We start from the raw sequence: 23596 nt of genomic DNA, 5'->3' as shown, positions 1-23596 counted from the left end.
GCTGGAGCCGCTGCGCTTCTGACTGGCGTTTGCCAGTGTGGTATTGCCATGGAGAAGGAGAGCGCAAATGCTGCTCAACAGCGCAGAAGAACGGAGAAGCTTGACTCATAAGAATAATCTTATCTGAAGAAGAATCTTAAGAATAAGCTAAGAATATCAGCTGAACCTTTGCTAACGCTACGTATATCCTGGCATAGCCGAGCTAAGCCACAGCAACTTTTTTTCTTTTTTTCCTGAGAAGCACTTGCAGGCCTGAGTGGGTTTGTTTGTGTTTGCAAGCTTGGACTGCACATGATCGTATACCAGCGGTGTCTTAGGCACGACGGAAAAAAGAATTCTACCAGTCGATCAATGACGCGCGCGTTTAATGGATATCGCTCATTTATTTCAGCGCATTGCTCGTCATATTTCGCCTTTTAATTTCGCGAAATTTTGTCACGAATAGGCCTATAGTGCTGCCAGTGTGCTGCCAGTGCGCTCTCTTCGCAGTCCTATGACATAACGTTGAAACGACAGCAGCTTTTCTTCGTAGGTAATCCAGTCAAATGCCACGCCGAACGAAGGTAGCGTACACTCTTAACAAAGGTCACGGGAGGCTGCCGCTCCACCAGCGAGGGAACACAAAAGACAAGCGCGTGCAAACGCACATGGAAAAGTGGCCGAATAGCTGGCTGCGGTTTTGAACTCGGCTTGTGGATTAAAACATACTGGATTTTCGCTGGCTGTTTTTGACTTTTTATGACTTCCCGCGACGCGCCGTTGCTGATCTCGGAGCCCGCGACATTCTCGGCCGTTGCCTTTGCGAAGGCAACTGCCGTCAGATCGTTTTCTTTTTTCCCCCGTTCTCACTGACGATGACCCATTTGATTGCAGCACAAACATGTAATAGCGTTATAATGTTAAATATTCAGAATTATTTACATTTTCATGCAAAGAAAATATTAGTGTGCCTTTCCCGACTGTGAAGCAATGATTGATGTTTACCTCGAATATAAGGCGGGGGTAGACTTTGAGGCCGCGGTTTTCGGAAAAAAAACCTCGCCTTATATTCGAATAAATACGGTATATAGTTCAATATAAAGGCATATAACTCAAATTATTTAGGTTTTCGTTTCTGCGCCGCTTCACTCGATGACGCGGAGGGAAACATGGGCGTGCAGGGGGACTAACTGTTGCCGTTAATCCTGCCGTTACTCTCTTTACGACCAGGGACTAAACAGTTACTCTCAACAATTTGCACACGGCACGCACACTCCTGCAGTTAGTCCTTTTAGGGACGAAAGCGCTCTTTTTAGGACTAACTGTCCAGTTACTCCCGTTTTCCCCGGCATTTTTCTTAGAGTGTAGCTCCAATTTGAGCGCCACGCACAACGGGGTCTTCGCGGCAGTCTGTTCGCCTCGTTTTGACGAGAACGATCTGAACGGTCCGTCCGGCGTCGACGGCGAGCTGCGGTTTGTAATGCTCTCTGCAAAGCCGTCTGCTGAGCCCGATCAAGCCTTACAATTGCAACTTACATGTCAGGTGCGCCGCGTTTGCAGGCACCTTAACTAGATGGCAACACCATACTGGCGGAGGCTCGGCAGCTCAGGAACGCGTTGATTGCGCGCCTCGTCTGAATCGCATATCTCGTCTGCGCCTTCGGATGATGCGTTTGCAGGCATCTTACCGAGATGGCACCACCACACTGGCGGAGGCTCGAGTCGTCTCCCCCTGCGTGCTTGCCTTATAGAGTATTTTCCGCGGCCCGATAGCAAGCGCTTGCGTGGCTCAGTGGTAGAGTATCCGGCTCCCACGCAGCGGGCGCGGGTTCGATCCCGGCGGGAATCGGGCACTTCTTTCGCGTTTCCGGCGATAGCGGTCACGCGGCGGACGCCGCCGACGGCGTCATCTTCGCGACCCGAAACGGCTATTGGAATGAGCCCATAACAGCTTACCCTGCAAAACATCTTGTGCGTCGCTTAAGTCACGCGGCGGCGGCTGTGGCGACAGTCAACTGTGAAGCAAGAGAGACGCGGATGGAGGACGCTGGGCTGGGGCCTAGTGGATTGCGCGCTGACCTCGGAAGTACGCTACGGCCGAGGATGCTCGCCAAGCGAAAAATGACGTGCGAAGCGGCGGGAGTAAGGTGCTCGACCGCGAGTGCTGCTTTCCCCTTCATTGAGGCTGCATCGTAAATAAGTCTGACCCCTCAGATCGCATAATTCAATGCATTATTAAGTGTGCAGCAGGCTTTCGCCTACACTTATTACAGGAGTGTAACATGCTGCCGAATTTTTTTCAAAGAATCCGAACTAAAAAAAAACACTGCAGAGCCAATATTAAAAGAATCCGAAAAAAAAACTGCAGATCCAATGAACATGTTGGTATGTATAGGAAGCGAAGTTGTAGTGATGCTGTTAAATGCTATAGAAGTAATGATGTGTACAATTGTATTTGTATTTATCGTATGGAACGTCAAATCCCATGAAATGTTTGTGTTTGTATACTATACCGCTCACACACTATGTCAAAATGCAAACACGAAATCAAATAAATGCACAGTGTGAGACGTCTACGCAGCAACGTCACGAGGCCGAAGGAGATGTATTCGACGCTTGTAGAGCGAACACTGACGATGACAGGCGTACGCGCAAAAAAGTACAGCTCATATCTAGCTGCATTTAGGGATGATCGACCTCTTGTGTGCCAGTGGCACATACCTGTTCTGGAGGATTGGCCAAGAATGAGCACACACCCAGTGACAAATACCGAATGACTAAATCAAAGAAAATGAAGTAAATCAACAATCCGTTAAATATAATGCCGAATTTAGCTAAGAGGTAACTTTGATTTGTGAAATGCTTGAGCTGACATTATATAGTCAAGTTTTGTGTAGGACTTTCTTTTTGCATTATGCAGAACAGAGGTGCCCTTGCACTATTTTGTCAGTCATCCTACAGGGACCATATAAACCCATTTGCTAGTACTTGCAATCGCCGCAGACATAGCCTTCGTATATATATATATATATATATATATATATATATATATATGCACAAATATATCTCTGGAGGGTAGGCTCTTGTGTTTCGGTTGACAACAGGTCTCGGTGTGGTCTTGTAGACAGAAGTACTTGACAGCAGTGCATTGTAATCTCACAATAACTTACAGATTATCACGAGGTTATGGAGAGAACGTCTTGCGGATGTGGAAAGATAATCAGAGGATCCCATAATGCTATCGCATTAAAGTCACTGGAGCGAAACGTGGGGAGCAGCAATTTTTAAAAAGCCAACTGGCCTGTGGGAGCGTGTTTGAGCGAGTGATTTTCACAGTGCAGATCAGTGTGTACACAAACCTTTCTCTCCAGCGGCAGTCACCTATTGTAGAAAGTTATCAACTGCCCACTTCCCCATTCTTGTTATCCGCAATATCCACAGCAGACTTTCTCTTCTTCTCTTAATCTTTTCCTCCCATTTTCCCTTCTCTCAGTGCTGGGTAGCCAACCGGGCTCAATCCTGGTTAACCTCCCTGTCTTTCATTTATCCTTTTGCTCTCTCCTATGTCTCTGCCTATCCTATTTTTATGTTGTCGTGAGAGGAAAACCCACAGGAATCCACTGGCAGCGTGAGATTGCGAATGTTGCGAACGCGTCTCACATTACGGCTTCCTTGGACAGGACTGCAATATTCAGGAGCATAGCCTAAGTTGTTCCCAGTAGCATAAATAGAAACTACGCCGTTTAGCTTAAGACCATCAAGGAAGCAATAATGTCGGTCATTCGAGCGTTCTTGAGAGGATTTTTCGGCGCATCAAATGAGATACTCGTACACTGCCGTAGCGCTATGATGAGAAAGTCGACATCAACGCTCAAGTGACCTTGTGAACATTGTAGCTGGTAAATTTTAAAACATTTTGTTATTGCACATGAAGAAGGATGAATCCTTCAGAGGACGGAAGAAAGAAGAATGGAAAGGTGCCAGGCGGGTGCAAGGAATTCTGATAACCCATACGTGGAAAAACGTGAACTCTGAGCAAGGAAATTCCTTGTACGTAGCGCAAATAGTGAACACACTATTTTGTAAATTTTGTTGCACCTAACGAACAACGGAGCAAAAAAAAAAAAAGAATTTGAACCCTTAATCCAAGGCGCTATAAAGAGACGTCCAAATGAGCCTCTAACTTTTTCGCGTATTTTCGGCCGAACATTAATTAAATTCAGTTTGCCTTAATTCCGTGCGGAAGGTGGAATAGACATGGAGTAAAAGGGTCAACGTGTAGAAAAGTGTTATCTTATACCACGCTTTTAAAGCTTACAACGTTTTGCGACTCGATAATGATATTCTTGCACCTTCTCTCAGTTAAGATTTGTTGCGTGAACAAATGTTTTTTTAAAAAATGGGTGTTCGAAAAGTAGTCGCAGTTCCGCTGTTTGGAAGGATTTTTATGGCTAATGCAAAAATTCAAGTGTAAATGAAAAATATTTGGGACCGTTTTGGGAGTTTGCTCATCTGAACATACCCAACTGGCTCATTCACTGCAGTGGCGTCATCGCGCTTTGCCACTGGGCTGGTGCATCGTTCATGTACACGTGGAGCATTTCAAATAGCAGATATAATTAGAGATCAGTGCAAGAAACAGTTGCCCCCGATTAGTCTTAAAAAAGTTGTCGCAGTTTCACCTGAAAGGCGAAGCATCAATTGCGATAGCAAATTTGTAGAGAGCTATACGGAGTAATGATAGTAGCTTTATCAGGTGTATAAACTTGGACATGCAGCAGCACCGGCAACACGCAGAACTGCTGTCGACGCCGTCGGTGTTTTGCCCGCGTTCGCTCAAAATGCGTGCAGCGTTGGTGACTGTTGCCGGAGCCTCTGATATAAATAGGCACTTGGTGCCGCAGCTAAAGGTCGCCTCCCTTCCCTCCCCCTCCCCCCCCTCCCCCACGGCCTTTCGCGCGTCGGAAGAAGGCGCGTTTGCTCTACATATATGGTGATTGTAAAGAAGGAAAGAGACGCCTACTTCTGCAGCCCTTAAGGAGCACGGCGCAGAACGCGCGTTTGTTCTCCGCCGTGCGTTCACTCCCCGTGAAAGCGCGCGTCCCTCGCGCCCTTTCACTCGCACATAGAGCGTTCGGCATGCGGCGACGATTTCATCTCCATTGACGTCATACGGAACCTCACGGCGACGGCGACGGCGACGACGACGGCGACGACGACGGCGACGGCAGAAATTTGCTTTTGAGTGTCCATATAATTGCTATCGCAATAAAACTGTACGCGCTCTCGCATACTTGCTACCTCAACCTACCGTACTAGGAATACGGATGCAGGAGCCCTGAAAATTCAAGCTCAACGAATTTTATGGCCAAAAAGAGGCAAAAAAAAGACATAATTTCAGTCACTCTTCTTTACTACAACAAACAGAATGAGTTCAGAATTCAATATGAGTGTGATTTTTATTTTATTATTAGAACGAGATGAGGGCATCGTTGGGATGAATGAATGAATGAATTCTGGGGAAAAACGTACCAAAACCATGGTTTGATTATGAGGCACGCCATATATTGGGAGACTCCGGATTAATTCTGACCACCAGGGGATCCTGAACGTGCCCCCAATGCATATGACATAGGCGTTTTTGCATTTCGTCCCCATCGAAATGCAGCCGCCGCGGCCGGGATTTGATCCCGCGACCTTGTGCTTAGCAGCGCAACACCACAGCCGCTAAGCCACCGCGGCGGGTGCATCGTTGGGATGATCCTACATGGGTCTTAAAACAGGCTCAATTTCCTCACTTGAAATAATGCGATATGTTTTTGCAGTACTAGATTTACCAGTCCCGGGTGGGTATTTAGGATTTTCATAAAAGTCGGCTACGATGAATTTGTGAAGCGGCTCTGAAATGTTCCAATTTTCGCTATTTTAGCAATTTCGGCGTCTTTGGAATTTTATAACGAAATAAATACGTAATGTAGTTGCATACTTCTTCTTTTAATTTGCGAGAAACATTTTTGAAGATTTGCCGAAGTATTTACCAGCTTCGTCGCCTTAGTAAAAATTTCCTCTCCCCTCCCCACCCCCCCCCCAAAAAAAAGAAGGAAGAAAGCCCTGATTTCGGTGTCATTCAGAGGCACCTTCAGGGCTCAAGAAAGTGCGGCAATTAGAAAAAAAACATGCTGTGCGTGACATAAATTTAACTTGCCTTGAAGCAGTAGTACTAATGGTGTAGATTTGCCGAAACAATTTTGACAAGGTACAATGCGTTAACGTTAGAGGGATAGGGCTTCGAGTTTGTAAAATCTGCAACTTGTTAAGACGCTCTTTTTCGTCTTTAGTGAAATAAGATTTTTGTTAAAAAAGAAATCCGTACTAATTTTCGCAGGCCGAAGGTTTATTCCTTTCTACAAAGACATTTTCCCACCTCAAATAAGAAGTTCGCTGAAAACTAAGATAGTCGGGACCCCCCTTAGCCTGTCCTTATCTGAACACACCCAAGCGTCGGTTCTCGCGTAGCGCGCATTGTCATCGGCTAGGGACGAACGGAGCAAAGCGTGTACTCCTCCGTAGTACCTAGGCGCAGTCGCCAGATTTTCCTCTCGCAGTTCACACATGCGCACAAGCGTCGGGCCAAGGCGGCGCAGTTATCGCGGGTGGGCGCCCTTGACGAAATGAAAATACGCGCTTCGCGTAGTACGGATTCGAACACGTTGGATGTGAAAGCCTACACTCTACGTGCCTCTGCAATGTGCATATTTGCATTGCATAAAACTTGTCCCTATCACGTAACGTTATTCTAATCTATTTTTATTCCAATCTCCTGACGTGAAATTTACGTAACGCCGATGCAAGCATCGGGCGGTGACCCGCAGCATTGCTTGAACAGCCCAATCAAACGCTCTCCTCGTTCACAGGAGGTCCCTTTTTGCTATCAAAGCGAATAGCGTTGCCTACCTTGACAGGTTTTTCTTATCTAGCTGGCTGATAAGAGGTGAGAAGCATGCAAGAGGGGAGAGGCTTTCGATGGGGATGAGCCAGCGAAGTGAAAGTAGATAACCGGATGAGGAGAGTGCTGCCGGCTAAAGTCCCTATATAAGAAAAGTACCGACATCTACTCTTTCCTCCGCCACCTCCTCTCCTAAAGCGCTTGCTTTTTTCTTTACTTTTTACTTGCGAAAGTCAAGTCGACGGTGGCGCACCTAGAAAGTCCAAGTTGAAGCTTTCAGGCCGGGCGCGCGCCGCCGCCGCCGCCGGCTACTGCGGCTGCGCAGAGGACTTTCAACATGGCTCTGAGGCGGAAAAAAAGAAAATCTAAAGAAGTGAAAAGCGCGCGCTATCATCGTCCAATCGGAGTTACAGGAGAGAGAGAAGCGGCGTTTATCAAAGGATGGCGGTACTTTTCTTATATAGGGACTATAGTGCCGGCATCTGGCGCTTCGCCTTGCTGAGCTTACGGTGGCTGGTCTAAAAAAGGGGCGGGGAGCAACCCGCAAGCTTAACAATGCCGCTAAAACAGATCCTCAGCGAAGAAGAGTTAACAAAGCAATGTCACATACATGCCGAAATGGCTTGACAACGTTACACAGCTAAGCAAATTTTTTTATAATCGAATAAATGCATTCTCCTCGGCAGCTCCGAATCGCCAGTGCCAGAGAAATCCGCGAGATCCCCTCTTCTATTCATTCCAGAACGGGGCAGTCTCCGGCTATTCCTAGAAAAAAAATATCAGATTTCTTAGGAATTTTAATGCATCACTTGTGTGTACACGTCACTTTGACGTGGTAAGTTTTCGCGGTTTTGTGACGTCGCGTGACAGAAAGGCGAAGTGGGCGCTGCCCGAAAACGTTTGACCAATAATGGAGGGATGATGGCGAAAATGCGTAGAATCGGAAAATATTTTGAAAATTTCGTTCGGTCTAATCACACATAATCAGTGTGCACATGTCATATCAGATGGGGAGTTCTCGCGATTTTCGTGACGTCGCCGGACAAGAGAAGTGAAGTGAGGGTGACCCGAAAAATGTTTCAGCAGTCGTGAAGGGCTCACTACCGAAATGTAATAGAATCATTTTGGAATAGCTTTAAGCTATAGCGCCCCTGCTACTGCGAATCGCTGGCTATGACTTGTGTACAGAAACTTGTGGTGTCATGCCATTTATATTATTAAGTTATGGAGTTTTACGTGCAAAACCACAATCTCATTATGAGGCACTCCGTAGTAAAGGACACGGGAATAATTTGCCACCTTGGGTTCTTTAACGTGCACGTAAATCTTTTTTTATTGTTTTTTATGGGCTTCTACGCGCTATAACCACGATCTCATTATGAGGCACGTCGTAGTAAGGGACGCCGGAATAATTTGGACCACCTGGAGTTCTTCAACGTGCACATAAATCTAAGTGCGCGGGCATTTTTGCATTTCGCCCTCATCGAAACGCGGCCGCCGTGGCCGGGATTTGATCCCGCGACCTCGTGCCTAGCAGCGCAATACCATAGCCACTAAGCAACCTCGGCGGGTGTTCATATTATTGCGATGGCAATTTATGGACACTCCAGGCGAACTTCCGCCGCCGTCGTCGTCGGCGGCGTTGTCGTGATATTCCGTGCAAAGTCCAAGTACCATAACATCGCGGCCGCGCGCCTGTGTGCTGTGGGTGCGGCTGAACGCGTGTGAGGGTGAGCCGAGCATCCGCCAGCAGGGAAGTTTACTTCACTGGTTCAACAAACCGACTATTATGGACGCCATGCGTCTTGCCTGGCAGCCTCTTGTACTTGCATAGTTTTGTCAACCGCAGATGACGACACCACCATTTAGTAAACTTTAAAAGCAAGTGGAAAGCATGGTGGCGTGATCTCGCGCGCGGAAGGGAGGAAGGTGGGGAGGAAGCGCGCTGTCTTAAATCGTGTGCAAGGCAGCAGGGTTCCTTCTACTCCGGTGGCGGCAGGGAAAAGATGGATACGACGGGATCCGTTACAGGCAAAGGTAGCGGTACAAGGTAGATGTAGAAGTTTTGAGGAAAAGAAAAAAAAATATAAAGGATATGTATAATAAAATGTTAGAATGAAAAGCATGTAAAGCTAGCGTGATTAACGCAAGCAGGCTAGATGACTATTTGTCACCTCCCCGTTTCAAAGCGGATGCCAATAAACCATCATCATCATCATCGGCTCCGCATAGCGCGGCCACGGTGGGCACAGCCGTGCGGGGCCGCGCGGGCCCTATCTTGAAAGCGATCTGCAGTGGGTACAGATTGTAGGCGCGCCGAGGGCTGATGGTTGCGAGTGCGCTGTGTTCTCGCCACTTAGTTCGCGCTGAAGGCGAGAGGCAACATGAAGGGCAATTCGCTGGCTGTTGCAGCCGCCCTTCCTCACGCCAGCGTTTTGACAGCGAGGGTACGCGGTCATCGAGTGAGAGGTGTTCATGCTTGCCTCTGCGCGCGTGACGCCTTGCTTGGTAATTTAATTTGTTAGTTAATGATTGCTTACATGTTTATACGGCCGATAAAACTACTATCCTTACTTCGAATAGCTGTCTAATATTGTGCCATCGCAATCGATGTTTCGCCTTCCACGCAAAACTGCGACATTTGTTTTTTTTTTTCAGTCGAGAATTTTTCTTTTCTTTGTATAGTCTCAGTTGTTATGCGGCTTTGCTGGGAAGCGTGATGTTGTTGGTTCTATCACCTGTGACAACAGCCATATTGCAATTAGGATGGAATGCATCAGTTACCATGCATCAACGTTTACATGAAAGTTAAAGAATCTCAGATGGTTACACATGTTCAGAGCATTATAATACGCACACAATTCAAGTCTTGGTCCGCAAAAACCCGACTATATATAACGGAACCCGAAAACATCAAGCCTTGATGCTGAATCGATGTGTTATTACTCCTGCATAAGTCTGGCAGAATCTTGGTTTGAGTTAGTTGGTGCATCATACTTCAGGATGTCAACGACTCCATAAAGACACGGAGAAAGAATACATGCGATAGCACGGGTACCATCTTGTCATATGTGTGCGTTGGTCTGTCTTTGTGGGACTTAGAATTCCTGAAGTATGTCGGGCAATGACAAGTTGCACTGCTTGTTAAAGGAGATGTACTACTGCTAGTGTATGAATCGACGTGCTAACCGATACGAAGCAATGTATGGTAGGATTTCTTTGATTGACGTGAAGCGGGATGGTACATATCAGTAATCTAGCAGTGTCGTTGCGGTCGTGGTTAACTGTCTCCCCGTCGTGCTTTCAAGCTTCAGAATGCCACCGCTACCTAGCTAGTTTGCAACGGAACAGAGTGCGACATCTTCGACCGATGCTTGATCGAGTACGGTTACAGTCCAATTTGTTCGCCAGTGCGCGCTTGAATTTCGCTCACTTCTGCCATTCGGGCAAGTCTGACCTCTTCCAAATTGCCACAGTTGTACTTGTACGCTAATTACATTGCGCGATGTTGTACAGTTAGGCCATGGTGAAGTGTACAGTGAGCTAGAAAGTTCTCTGCTCGCTTGCGCTTCCTTACAAAAGAAATTTCATGATAGTCTCCCTGCGCCTAGTCATCGCTCCTAACACACATTACGAGCTTATTGAATATGAAAGCACGAATATAAAATGAACACTTCTTTTATGAGGCTTTTCCAATTCTATTCCATAATAAAGTTCCCGTTCCGGAAGCTAACACAAGTGCCTCGCCAAACGGTTGTCAATTCAATGTTTCGGAGGAAGGCAATCTAAACGCGATTACTCAGGACCTTTTGTTAGACCTCCTAAAACTGAGACTCAAGGAAAAATAATTTACCTTTATTTTTACTTTTCGCACGTACGATTGGTAGATAAGTCATGATCACATGCTCTTGAGTATCCATGGTGACACGTCAATAGAAATAATCTGTAAACAATCGGCACCGACCTCTTTGACTTACAACTCCCATGCTGCTAATAAAAATGAAATGCAGGAGCTGTTTCAATACTCAGCTCGGAGGCACACCGGGAACAACGGGAGTTCTCTGCTTCCTATTCAAAATGTAGGAACACAACCAATTTACCTCATTACTAATAATGCCGCTCACGCCGCATTTTGTAAGAATTCTTTTCCTCGAATTCTATTTATTTTAGAGGTGTTCGAATAGGGAAAATTTTGAATCGATTCGAATGAGAATATTTGACAAAAACGAACTTCGCCTTTGAATCGAATCTGAAATAGTTTCCAATTTATAAAGAAAATGAAAGTACACTTTGCACGGAGTCCCGTTGCCAGAACACAAAAAAAAGAGGAAAATCAACATGTTTATCATACCGGCATGCATGCAACGCCGTTCACAGCTGTAAGTCAGGTCAACGGAAAAGGAAGCTGAAAAGGAAGCAAAAAATCTGAAAAGGAAGCTTCTCTTAGGTTGTGGGAATGCGCGACTCTCACGCGTCTCCTGTAATCCGGCTTCACCACGTGGCTAAGCTCCGGCGGTGGTCGTGGTGGTTGCGGCGCATTGCGAGAGATGGCGCGAGTGTTGCGATGCTAACGCCACCGAACGGCAGGGTGACTTGGGAGAAAGCGGTCGATGGCGCTTCCTCTTTGGCTTGGGATCGGCGACCAACGCGCACGAACGCTTCGGGCGTGCGCCGTCTCGCGAGGCTAAGAGCAGGACACCGGTATGGACGAACACGGATCGTTCGAACGCGCCACCGTTCTCGTGACCGTACACGTGAACAACTAGGCAATGGTGTCACAGCATGGGGCGAACATATTCGCTCGCCATCGGGTCGTGGTGAGTCGGACTCCCTTGATTTGTGGCGCGCCCATGTGAATGTTCTATTGGTTGTAATTCGACTAGTGTGTATTTGTGTATGAAAGGTGCAATAAATGCCCTTTTGATTGTTTGCACTACTGTGTTGTCGTTCCTTTGTCCCAAGAGCATGTGTGAGACCCCACAAGGTATGCGGTGCACCACGACAATTACAGCAAAGGGAACTATATGCTGGTTTTAATTAAAACCTAATAGCAATGCAGAAAAAATACTGCAGGTCATGTGTCCATGATCGGCCTGCCGAAAATCCTCAGCAAGATCCGCGGCCTCAACCACAGCCTGTACGCCGACGACATGACGTTGTGGGTGAGAGGCGGCAGCGAACGCCAAATCGAGGAAACCCTCCAACCGGTCACGGATGCCGTCGAACGCTACGCGGCATGAGAAGCGGCTCAGTTGCTCCTCTGAAAAGTCCGAACTCCTGCTGGTGTACCCTACGACCAGGAAACAATACGGAGGAACACTGAACATTAACATCAAGGTGAACGGGGGCCCGATACCTATCGTAGACCAAATCAAAGTCCTAGGACTTCGGTTGCATGCGGAAGGCAGAAACCTCGGTACCATCAAGGCGCTAGAGAGCAGCTCACAGCAAACACTAAGGCTAATCAAACGGATTGCCAATAGACACAATATACGGCATGGCGGAGGTCAGCCTAATTCGTTTAGTGCAGGCCTTCGTCATCAGCCGCGTCGTCCATGTGGCACCGTACCTAAGATTTGGAGTGGCCGAAAAAAACAACATAGAATGCATCATCAGACGAGCTTTCAAACAGGCAATTGGCGTCCCAGTCACAACATCCAACGACAAACTCTTAGAGTTGGGGCCGCACAACACGCTTGACAAACTAATCGAGGCGCACACTATCGCCCAATACGAAAGACTCACACAAACCCCAACGAGGCAACATATTCTACGGAAACTCAAAATTCGATATGAAGCGCAACACGGCACGAAATTAAGTATTCCACTAGAGACGAGGAGGAAATTTAAAATTCCTCCACTGCCCAAGAACATGCACCCGGAGCACCACAAGGAGCGACGAGAGGCAAGGGCACGCCACATTGAGCGCAAATACCATGACGTAGAGGGCGCGGCCTACGTAGACGCCGCGGAATACAGAGAACGCAAAGGGATGTCCGTAGTAGCGGTAAACGCAGACGGAGAACCCTTGGCGAGTGGCACCGCGAGAACGGACAACGCCGATGTTGCGGAGGAAGCCGCCATAGCATTAGCGGCGGCCTCCACGAAAGCGATAATTATCGTAAGCGACCCTAAAATTGCAGTTAATAATTTCGCGAAAGGACGCATCTCACCAGAGGCACTCAAAATTTTAAACAATAACAGCGACCGTCATCGCGGGACGATCCAAATTATTTGGGCACCCACGCACTCCTCTCTCCCCGGCAACGAGGCGGCTCACAACGTATAGCTCGAGGACTTACTCGCCGAGCAAGTGAGCCAGCCCAGCAGGGAACGAGAGGAGACCGCATGGTCAGCTACAAGGAAATAACCGATTACTATCGGCTGGGAAGGGCCCGGTACCCACCAGCTCATCCCGCGCTAACCAGGAAACAGGCGGTGGTTTGGCGCCTCCTGCAAACAAACATGTATCCAAACCCAGTGGCCTGCAGCAGATTCTATCCAGGGAAATACAATGATCAATGCAAATTATGTAAAGGTAGGGCGGATCTGCCACATATTCTATGGGCATGCTCGAAGGCGGCTCTTTTCGAGGGCCGCAAAATTCAAAACCGGCAGCAGTGGGAGAGCCTTCTGCTGAGCTCAGACCAGAAAGACCAGGTCTGGGCCATCCAGCTAGCCGAGGCAGCCGCTGAGACCCAGGGGATCTCGGCCGTCTACTAGGCGGAGGGAGGCTGCGTCCACCCTCGTGAATTGCTGGCACGAATAAAAGTTGAATCTCTCTCTCTCTCTCTGCAGGTCACAAGGTGCACGTACAAATTTGTTGAAAGAGTTAAGATTGATATTAGAACATTGCAACATATTTTTTAAAAACCGAACACGGCGAGACTTCCTCGAGGGGTTCTTAAATGAATGTCTGGAAATTATTATGATGTCTTATTTTAAAAAGTAATCTTTCATAATTAAGAAAATGCATCACTTTCTCCCTCGGAGACTAACTATAGTGTTGATATTCATTACATTCAAATGAAGCGAACATTCGGCATTTTCGAATATGGAATTCTCGAATCGAATACGAATCGGATAGCAAAGACTATTCGATTATTATTTGAAATTTTTAGCATTCGAACACCCCTTATTTATCTGCTATCATCAGTCCCGCTGAATGACCGATCTCAGGGACGCGTTTTCCTGCGAGCCAATGAAGACGAAGAATGTGAAATAAATGAATGGCAAGAAAGACGGTCTCGGTAAACCTGGCTTGTGACACGTACTACATGACCAAAGGCTTTTAAATAGAAATCCAAAACATGACGACGACTTGGCCAGGTTTTTTTGTTAGCGCATTCAGCGTGTACCATTACGTTCATCACATTCCATTTAAATGTACTGCGATGACTAATGGTATCTTCGACTGGTCGCATCCATCCCCCAAAGCAGAGTCGTGCAGATCCGGCGTTCCCCGAACTCGGAGGTAGAGGACAAGCGCGCAAGCCGAACGTGTGTCGCTCTCGGAGGAGGAAATGGCAGATGCGAAACCGCGTGACTACTGCTAACGTCCGATGTTTCGGCTATCGAAAGCTAAACCGGCGGATGCGCCGGTGGGACGAGCGTTCTTTGAGCCGCCAGCATGCTGTGGCCTAGGTTGCCTAAGCTACGGTGGACCGTTGCCAAGAACGGCGACACTGTGCTGTGATGACTTTGCTGGAAACGCTCTCATCTCGACGACTGCTCCGACGACAGGGCGCGGAGTGCCTCAGAGCGCTCGACGCGGGGGGAGAGCGATCGAAAAGAACCAGCCGAACGCATGGCGCGCACCCTCTTTCAACCAGCCGAACACAACGCCACTCGCGAGAGCGATCTAGAGCGCTCCGAGGCGACCAGTCGATGATACCTTAAGATGTTCGCGAACTTGCATGCAGAAAGAACGCGCGTTATCATCATAGCCGGCGACGAGCTATCAGCGTGCAAGAAGTTGTGCGGCATGCAACGACACAAGGAAGTTTATATAAAACGCGACATACATGTATATCGCAGTCGATTGGCGGCTGTGGCGGTCACATTACGACGAAAGTAGTATGCAAAATCACCTTTGCGCTCAGACTTTCGCGCTTGGTGAAATTTAGGGGTCGTACTTAAAAAAAAGTAAAACAAAGCAAGAAAGAAAAAGAGAAATAAATTTTTGGGTTTTACGTGTCAAAACCACAATCTGATTATGAGCCACGCTGTAGCGAGGGGCTCCTGACTAACTTGGACCAGATGGGGATCTTTAACGGATTTCTAAATCTAAGTACACGAACAGTTATGCATTCCGCCCCCATCGAAATGCGGCCGCCGCGGGCGGAACCCGCGACATATTAAGCTCATCAGCACAACGCCATAACCAGGGGGTTACTGTGGCGGATGGGGTGGTACTTAATCAGGAGCTTTGTGAAATGACCTGTTGCATAGCGCTGGCGAGGGTTCAGGCAATAAAAACGCATGATTGTGTTGTTCTAATATTATACATACAGACCAGACCTATAATTCCACGAACGGGTTAGAAAATCTTCAGGCTCTGGGCGGGCAGCCTGCTATTCAGCATCGCATTTCAGCTTCGGCTGCTTCGGCTGGCTGCATATTTAGGCGGCAGCACAGTGGTGCGTCCACCTGTCGCCAACTTCAAAGAACGCATGGTGCGCTCTGGTTCCACAAATCGACTATCATGGAGGCCATGCTTTTTGCCTGGCAGCCTCTTGCGCTTGCTTCGTTTTATCAACAGCAGATGGCGACACCATTTAGTGAAATCGTCAACAAGCTTGTCGAAGCTTGTTTGTATACCGCGCGCACCTACAGCTCGGCGGCCTGAGCTGACTTCAAGGCGAACTCCAGCTCTAGCTCATCGCGTAATCCGTGCTTACGCTCTCGTGGTAATGACACTATTGCATTGGCAGTAAAGTTACTATTGTCCAGATTATAAATCCATAGTATTCGGAGTACATTCGTAAATATACAAGTTAGCAGCAAGTCCATATGCCACATTTCTGCCTGCGCAATAAATGTCCGCAAATGTATTAGAAGCTCAAGAGCATTGTATCGAGTTTCTAATAACAGTAACAATTTCATTTTTTTACTGGCAAGGTGGTAGGGACAGTGGCAAGATGTAATTTTCTGGTGCGCGTTCGTTCTCTGGATCGCCAAATGTCTATTGTGTTGTCTTGTTCTTTTTGTCAACGATATATGAGCAGCAGACTTTGAACCAGAGTGCAGCCTCTCCGTGCGTATGACATTGCTCTGTCGGTTACCTCCCAACACCCTTTTAGATACCAAATAAAAAGTACAATGTAGCACGACCATAACAATCGCGGTAACACTAGACGAGCTGATTTTGACAAAATCCGAAGTCTGCTTTTTCATCTCAGTTTTTCTGGCCTTGCCGATGTGGATGCTAATGAGTACTGTCACATGCTGGTAGAGAGACTAAGGAATGCAATTAGGGATTGTTGCACCAGTGCTAGGAAAAAATTTATATACAACCGAGAACCGAGTGCAATAAAACAACGTCAATACTGATACACTAAAATGAAACAGAATAACGGCAATGCGTAGTATAGTTCGCAGTTCAAAATTTACAGGAATAAGGCAGTCACAGATATGCCTAGGCAATAATAGGTTATTATAGCTGGCAAATAAATGCAAATGACCATGATACTAAGAAGGTGTGGAAGGTAATAAACTCAATTATTCAGCCTACAACATCCGCTAGAATTCTCGCTGCTAATCTGCATTCAACAAGAATGTAGCCAGTTTATGGAAAGGTTCCACAAGCACTTTGTGAGGTATATAGGTGCTAAGCTTGCTCTTGGAATGGCTAGTATGAAAAAATTAGCGTAGCTTGCACTGGAGGCGCAATGCTAAATAGACAGCGCAGTTGATCGGCGCCTAGCTAGCCTGGCTTTTGGGCTACGCTAAGCACTACCAAGTCATCCCCAGTATTTTCCAGAACTTATTGATTATTGATCGATATCGATTAGCTATTGATCGGCTATCGATTGGCTATCGCAAGGTATTGGTCACGCATTTGGGCAAGGCTATAGCACTACCAAGTCATACCCAGCATTTTCCGGAATGTATTGATTATTGATCGATTATCAATTAGCTAGTGATTGGCTATCGATGACTGACTAAGCTTAAGTAGTCCCAACCATGCTTAGCTAGACTTAGGCAGGCTCCGCTTCGCTTGTTCACAGGGGTATGTGCCATTGCACTTGGACCTTTTCTGCACTACCTACAGGATCGGCCGACAATGTCTGTTCGCGGTTGAAACATTAGGGACATTTCGCCCGGCTCATGTATATATCACCATACAAACAAGCCACAATTTAAGCATGTCATGCGTGGATGACACACATTGTCGTTTGCGGCTGCGGCAGTAGATACGGAACATCCTGTGGACCATGTGGGACGCGCGCCCTTCGAAGCCATAGCCACTGAACCTCAGAATCTGGTTTTATTATCAGAGAAACCGTATAATTCTAGCAGCTAGGACTTACAGTAGTGAACAAAAAATATATATTTTAGGTTTACGTGCTAAAATTGAAAATTTATCCCATAATATTGTAACAGTGTGTAATGTTGGACGAAGAGGACTTGAATTCCGGTCTGAAAGGCGATGAGGAAGATTTGGCACTAATGCTCTTCGGCGCTCGTTGGCTCAGCCATTAAAAACTATTTAAATATACATACGCTTCTCCCTGTTACATCTTCTCGTAACATCTTGGGTGGAGGTGCGGTGTAGTCACCTGCGCAAGACGGCGCTCCGCAGCGCACGGAACCTGGCCGCCATGTCATCCGAAGGAGAGCCTTTAACCGCGGCCCCGTCGACACCGCCGAGGGTCATCCTGTCCCAGCCCTGCGATCCTGGGATGTTTTCTAGGATCGACACCGTTGACGTGGAGGACTGGTTGCAGAATTACGAACGGGTCAGCTCCCACAACAAGTGGGATAACACGCTTATGCTGGCGAACATAATATATCTAAAGAAGACTGCACGTGTCTGGTTAGAGACCCACGAAGAAGAGATAACTAGTTAGGATCAGTGCAAGTATAAGTTCGTACATTTGTTCGGCAAGCCCGTCGGCCACCAACGCCCTGCTAAGAAGGGCCTTGCGACCCGTGCACAGACGTCCACTGAATCCTACGTGACGTATATCCAGGACGTTCTAACTCTTTGCCGCTAGACGGACGATAACATGGCAGAGGCAAAGTTAGCCACGTCCTAACGGGCATCGTGGACGACACGTTTACCTTCTGGTTTATAAGAACTTAACGACGGTTATTGAGAGCATAACCGAATGTCGCCGCTTTGAAGACGCAAAGAGTCCTCTTCTTCCAACACTACACACGGTTACATTACGGAATTGCCTGTGATATATATAGTATACCTAAATATTGCACGTTTATGTTATCTCTTATCTTTCGGTTAGATTTATATGTTCATCCGATCAAGGCAGCTTTTTATCGCATTCTTTTCTGGTCTCTTACTATTACTAGGTGGCTTTTATGTTACACTGCAATATTTCGCAGATATAGGTGTTTGTGCATGTTTTCTTCAGAATGGGCAGAGTGAAACGTGCAAGTAATTTAGCAATGGCAGTTGAAATGACAGTTGCGCACGGCTACCGTTCCGGCAGGACACAGCACGAGCTTCACCGGGACAACCATGACCGACATCTGCTGTGGCCGACACAGCCATTGTTCGAACGAGTGATAAAAACCTCGCCTCTGTGCGGTCGACATATCTAATAACTTTTCCCAGATATTCGCCTCCAGCCTGGTCTCATGGGCTGTTAGACATCGCTTGCGATCTGCTGGGCTAAATGCCAGGAGGCCAGCAAGAAAACCGCTTATCAGTAAGAAGAACCGGGACGTCAGGATTAAGTGGGCCAAATAGCACTTGAATTGGACACGTGAGGAGTGGAAACGGGTGATCTGGTCCCACGAATCCAAGTTCTTTTTCTTCGGGAATGATTGAGTTCAATATTTACGTCACCCGAAACGGACCAGCTTCTTTTGTCAATATCAGATTCCTATAGTAAAGCACGATCATCTCTGCTGTGAACTGTGCGATCAACGTTACCATGCCATAAAGGACTGCCACGTCACATTGTCAGCCGACGAGATTAGACGCCGACTAACTGAAAAAAAAAAACTGTTCTTTTAAATGCGGCAGAGATGGGCACGTCCCACGAAAATGTTGCAACGCCGCGTGGCTTAAGTAAAATATTGCTCGAAACATCATCTTTCAGCACTCTGCGCCAAATGGAAAGAAGACAGGAACCGCCCGTCTACCGAAAGCAGTGACTTGTCAACCATGACCCAACGAAAAGTGACAAGTCGCCAGTGACAAGTGCTCCAGCTAGTAGTTCTACGTCTGCATCTGTCCTGATGCAATCGGCCACAGTGTGGGCGTCCGGAAACCACAACCACAATTCCGTGTTAGTTCGATTACAGCTTGACACCGGCAGCCAGAGAACGTTTATTCGACGCGACCTGTCCAAAAGGCTTGACCTGCCTTCCCTTGGGACAGAAGACCTCTCTCTCTGGTGACGTTTGGCACTTCTAAGTGTTCCCGCCCTCACAGCTATCGAAGGGTCAAGCTCAAACTTTATAGTCCGCTCGACTCCCCCAACATCACGGTAGATGCGTAGGAGGTACCGGAAGTCTTCACCGTCAAGACTCCATCCATCGGACAAGATCTCGTACAGTGGTGTGAATACAAGATGCTTGTCGCAGATGGGCATCGATTGGGCGATCGGCCGATACCGACGGTTAGTGTCCTTATAGGATCAGATTACTATTGGCGCATAGTGAACGTCGAAGCAGTGACCTATGCGCAGTAGAGACAGTATTCGGTTGGCTGGTGCAAGGCGTCTACCCAGTAAGGTCAGCCAATGCCTTGCCTAATTTGAACTCCAGCACATCGACCCTATTCCTTGCGTGTGAGCGGAATGGGCAATCCTCATATGACATTGCTCACCCGACGGAGATGTGGTGACTCGATGCAATAGGGATCACCTACCCTCAAGATACCGCAGGCATTTGTGACCAAGCGGCTGTGACTCAGTTCACACAGTACGTTCACAAGGAAGGTGGACGTTACGTGGTTCCTCTCATGATAAGGCACCAGGGAAGACTGACTAGCATAAACCGAAGTGTCGCCGAAAACCGGCTCCGACGCCCGCTTCAGCGCTTCGAAAGACAGCGGGAGGGGACTGCAAGAGTATGACCAAACCATTATCGAGTACTTCAATGAAGGTCACGCCGAACAAGTAGACACCTATCTAGAGCCCGCAGTGACAATTTACTATCTTCCACACCATGGAGTCATCCGTCGAGAAGTTATCACTCCGAAGATACGCGTAGTGTAGACGCCTCTTCCCATGAAAGTGGCGAGTAATCCCTCAACGATATCTTGGACAAAGGGGTGAAACTTGTGGCCGAGCTCTTGAAACTGTTTGTACAGTTCATGATCAACCCAGTTATCCTGACAGCGGACATCCCGAAGCCTTTTCTTCACATTTCAATTCGACAAGAAGACCGCGACGCTCTCCGCTTTCTATGGGTCGACCGACTGCCCGGCGAAGAGGTTGCAATACCTTCCATCGTCGAATGGCGAATGACTCGTATGCCCTTCGAAGCGTAGCCTAACTCTTTCCTTCTATCGGCTGCATTGCAGCATCACCTCAAAATGTGAAAAGAGACTCAGCCAATAATAGTATTACGATAGCATCGAAAGATGCTGAAGAGACGAGCTACCGCGAGAAAGACGATGAAGTGTGGCGGGGCTGTTGGTGCGAGCAAAGTGTTGGCCTGGTGGTTTGGTTCCAGTGTAAATCTATTGTAAATAGCCTCTTTCGTGTGTGTCTTTCCACACGTAACATTCTGGTGGAGGGTTGCGATCGCCGTCCTCGCCACGGAACTCCGAAGTGGTCGGTACATCGAGCTTGTCACTATGCCTCCCGGTGACGAGACCGCATCTGCAGCGGCTTCGGCTCGTCCGCCTGCTCCAATCATCACGGTTGCCCAACATCGCGACCCTGGTGTGTTCTCTGGCCTGGAGGGACAGGACGTTGACGAATGGATCAAGCTCTATGAATACGCCATTGCTAATAACAGGTGGTACCGAACGATTATGCTCGCCAATGTCATCTTTTATCTCGGCGGCACCCCACGCGTGTGGCACCAAACGCATGAAGGTGAGTTAACCAGTTGGGACAGTTTCAAAGAAAAGCTACGGGAACTGTTCGGCGACCCCATTGGGCGTAAGGTTGCCGCGAGAAAGGCTCTTGCGTCTCGTGTTCAGACATCTACGGAGCCCTACGTTTCCTACATCCTCGACGTTTTGGCTCTATGCCGAAAAGCTGACGACACCCGCCGGGGTGGCTCAGTCAACTAAGGCGTTGCGCTTCTGAGCACGAGGTCGCGGGATCGAATCTTGGCCCCGGCGGCCGCATTTCGATGGAGGCGAAATGCAAAAACGCCCGTGTGCTTGCGTTGTAGTGCACGTTAAAGAACCCCACGTGGTCAAAATTCATCTGGAGCCTTCCACTACGGCGTGCCTCATAATCAGAACTGGTTTTGGCACGTAAAACCCCAGAAAGAAGAAGAATGCTGATGACACTATGTATGAAGCAGATAAAGTGGCACATGTGTTAAAGGGCATCGCCGACGACGCTTTCAATTTGCTTGTTTTCGGCAAGGTCTACAAGGTCTACGGCAAGCTACACACCTACAGACATCATTCTACGTGGATGACCTCGTCATAGGAGCTTCCACTGAAGGGGCCCTCGAAATCTACCGCGCTGCATTGGCTATGTTAGGAGATGCAAGTATGGAGTTGAGAAAGTGGTGCCCCAACTCCAGCATTCTCTGTCATTGGCCCCTCAAGGACAGCACTTCTCTCGACAGCATTGGAGAAGCCAGAGCAGCAACAAAGTTGCTTGGCTTAGTATGTGACCGCAACGCTGACGATATTGTGTTTCCCACCAAAGCCGTTTCCAAGTAGGCCTCTGCGCACTCAGGCACGAATCGAACCATTCTGCAGTCATTCGCAAGACTCTACGATACGTTAGTCATCATGGCTTCGTTCGTCATTCAAGCGAAATTGTTGTTACAGCAGCTGTGGCGAGTGAACTCACCGTGGAACGAGCCATTACCAAAGGACGTCGAGAAACTGTGTGAACGCTAGACATCCGAACCACCGACGCTCTTCTCACTGCGTCATTTGTTCCACTCCGCGACGGATTCCACCACTTCAACTTCACCTGTTCTGCGATGCAAGCCCACTCGCATACGGTGTAGCCGTCTACACGATCTACGAGATCAAATGAGGAACATTTGAGGTTCAGGTGCCCATGCGCAAGTGGAGGGTTACACCACTGAAACCTACCTCGCTGGAACTACATACGAGAAATTACAGAAGCATCCAGGTGTCAGGGCTGTTTTTGAAGTGACTCATCGAGAGTCATACATTGGATTGCTGCTGACGTTAAACGATGGGAGACTTTCGTGAGAAACCGTGCTATCGAAATACAACGATTGACTTCGGGGTATTCTTGGAGGCACTGCGCAGGCAAGGACAATCCAGCATATTTGCTCACGCGTGGAGCAGCAGCCGTGTCATTGACCCTGAAGTCTCTGTGGTGGACCGGTCCTTCGTGGTATCCACAGTCTCGTTTGCAATGGCCTGCGAATATTTGTTCTTCTCCTTCACCGGAGACCGTTTCAGCGAGAACAGTGAAGAGATATAAGCTTGCCCCACCGGCACCCCCTGCGCCCCCACACGAGCCACTACTTGAGGTTGCCAGCTTTGGACGCCTCACCCGATTACTCCGAGTAAGGGCCTGGATCACGAGATTTCGTCGGAACGCTTCGCAGAACAAGCCATCTTCTACCGGACCACTTACGGCGTCAGAGTTTCACCAGGCGGATATGTATTGTTTGAAGCAATTGTCCAACACTCCGCATTCGCAAGCGAAGTCGCGGCCTTGGAGGAAGGACAACGAGTTCCCAACACCTCCAGTCTGCTGACGTTACAACCGTTTCTCGACCGTGACAGACTACTTCGAGTAGGATGCCGACTGCAGCAGCTTAACGACCGAGAGGAATTGAAGCATCCGATAATGCTTCCTGCAGATCACCGATTTACCGACCGGTTGGTTGATGCAACGCACGTCCGACTCCTACATAGATGAGTTAAATTCACCCTCTCAGACCTCCGGGAACGTTTTGGGGTACTCAAGGGGCGTCGCACTGTGAAGCACGTTCTGAAATCGTGCTTAGCATGCCGCCGAACTTGCCCCCGCAGCAACCTTGCCAAAGGAAAGAATCAGTGAAGCAACGCCATTTGAAGTGGTGGGAATTGACTTCTATGGGCAACTCTACTGCCGGGCTGAATTACCATCTACTGTAAAAGTGTACATCGTTGTCTTTTCTTGTGCTGTGACGAAGGCAGTACACCTGGAGTTGACCACAGATTTGACAGCGCGTCGCTTTCCAGCACGGAGTGCAATTCCTGCCATAGTGCACTCCGACAACGCAAAAACATTCCGCTGCAGCGCCAAGAATTTGTGCTCCCTTTTGGAAGACAATGTTCACGGCTATGCCAGCTCTCACCGAATGCAATGGCGC

Source organism: Dermacentor silvarum, chromosome 1 (genome assembly GCF_013339745.2).
Source record: "Dermacentor silvarum isolate Dsil-2018 chromosome 1, BIME_Dsil_1.4, whole genome shotgun sequence".
Classification (NCBI taxonomy): domain Eukaryota; kingdom Metazoa; phylum Arthropoda; class Arachnida; order Ixodida; family Ixodidae; genus Dermacentor; species Dermacentor silvarum.
Note: the sequence above shows the minus strand (reverse complement) of the source record.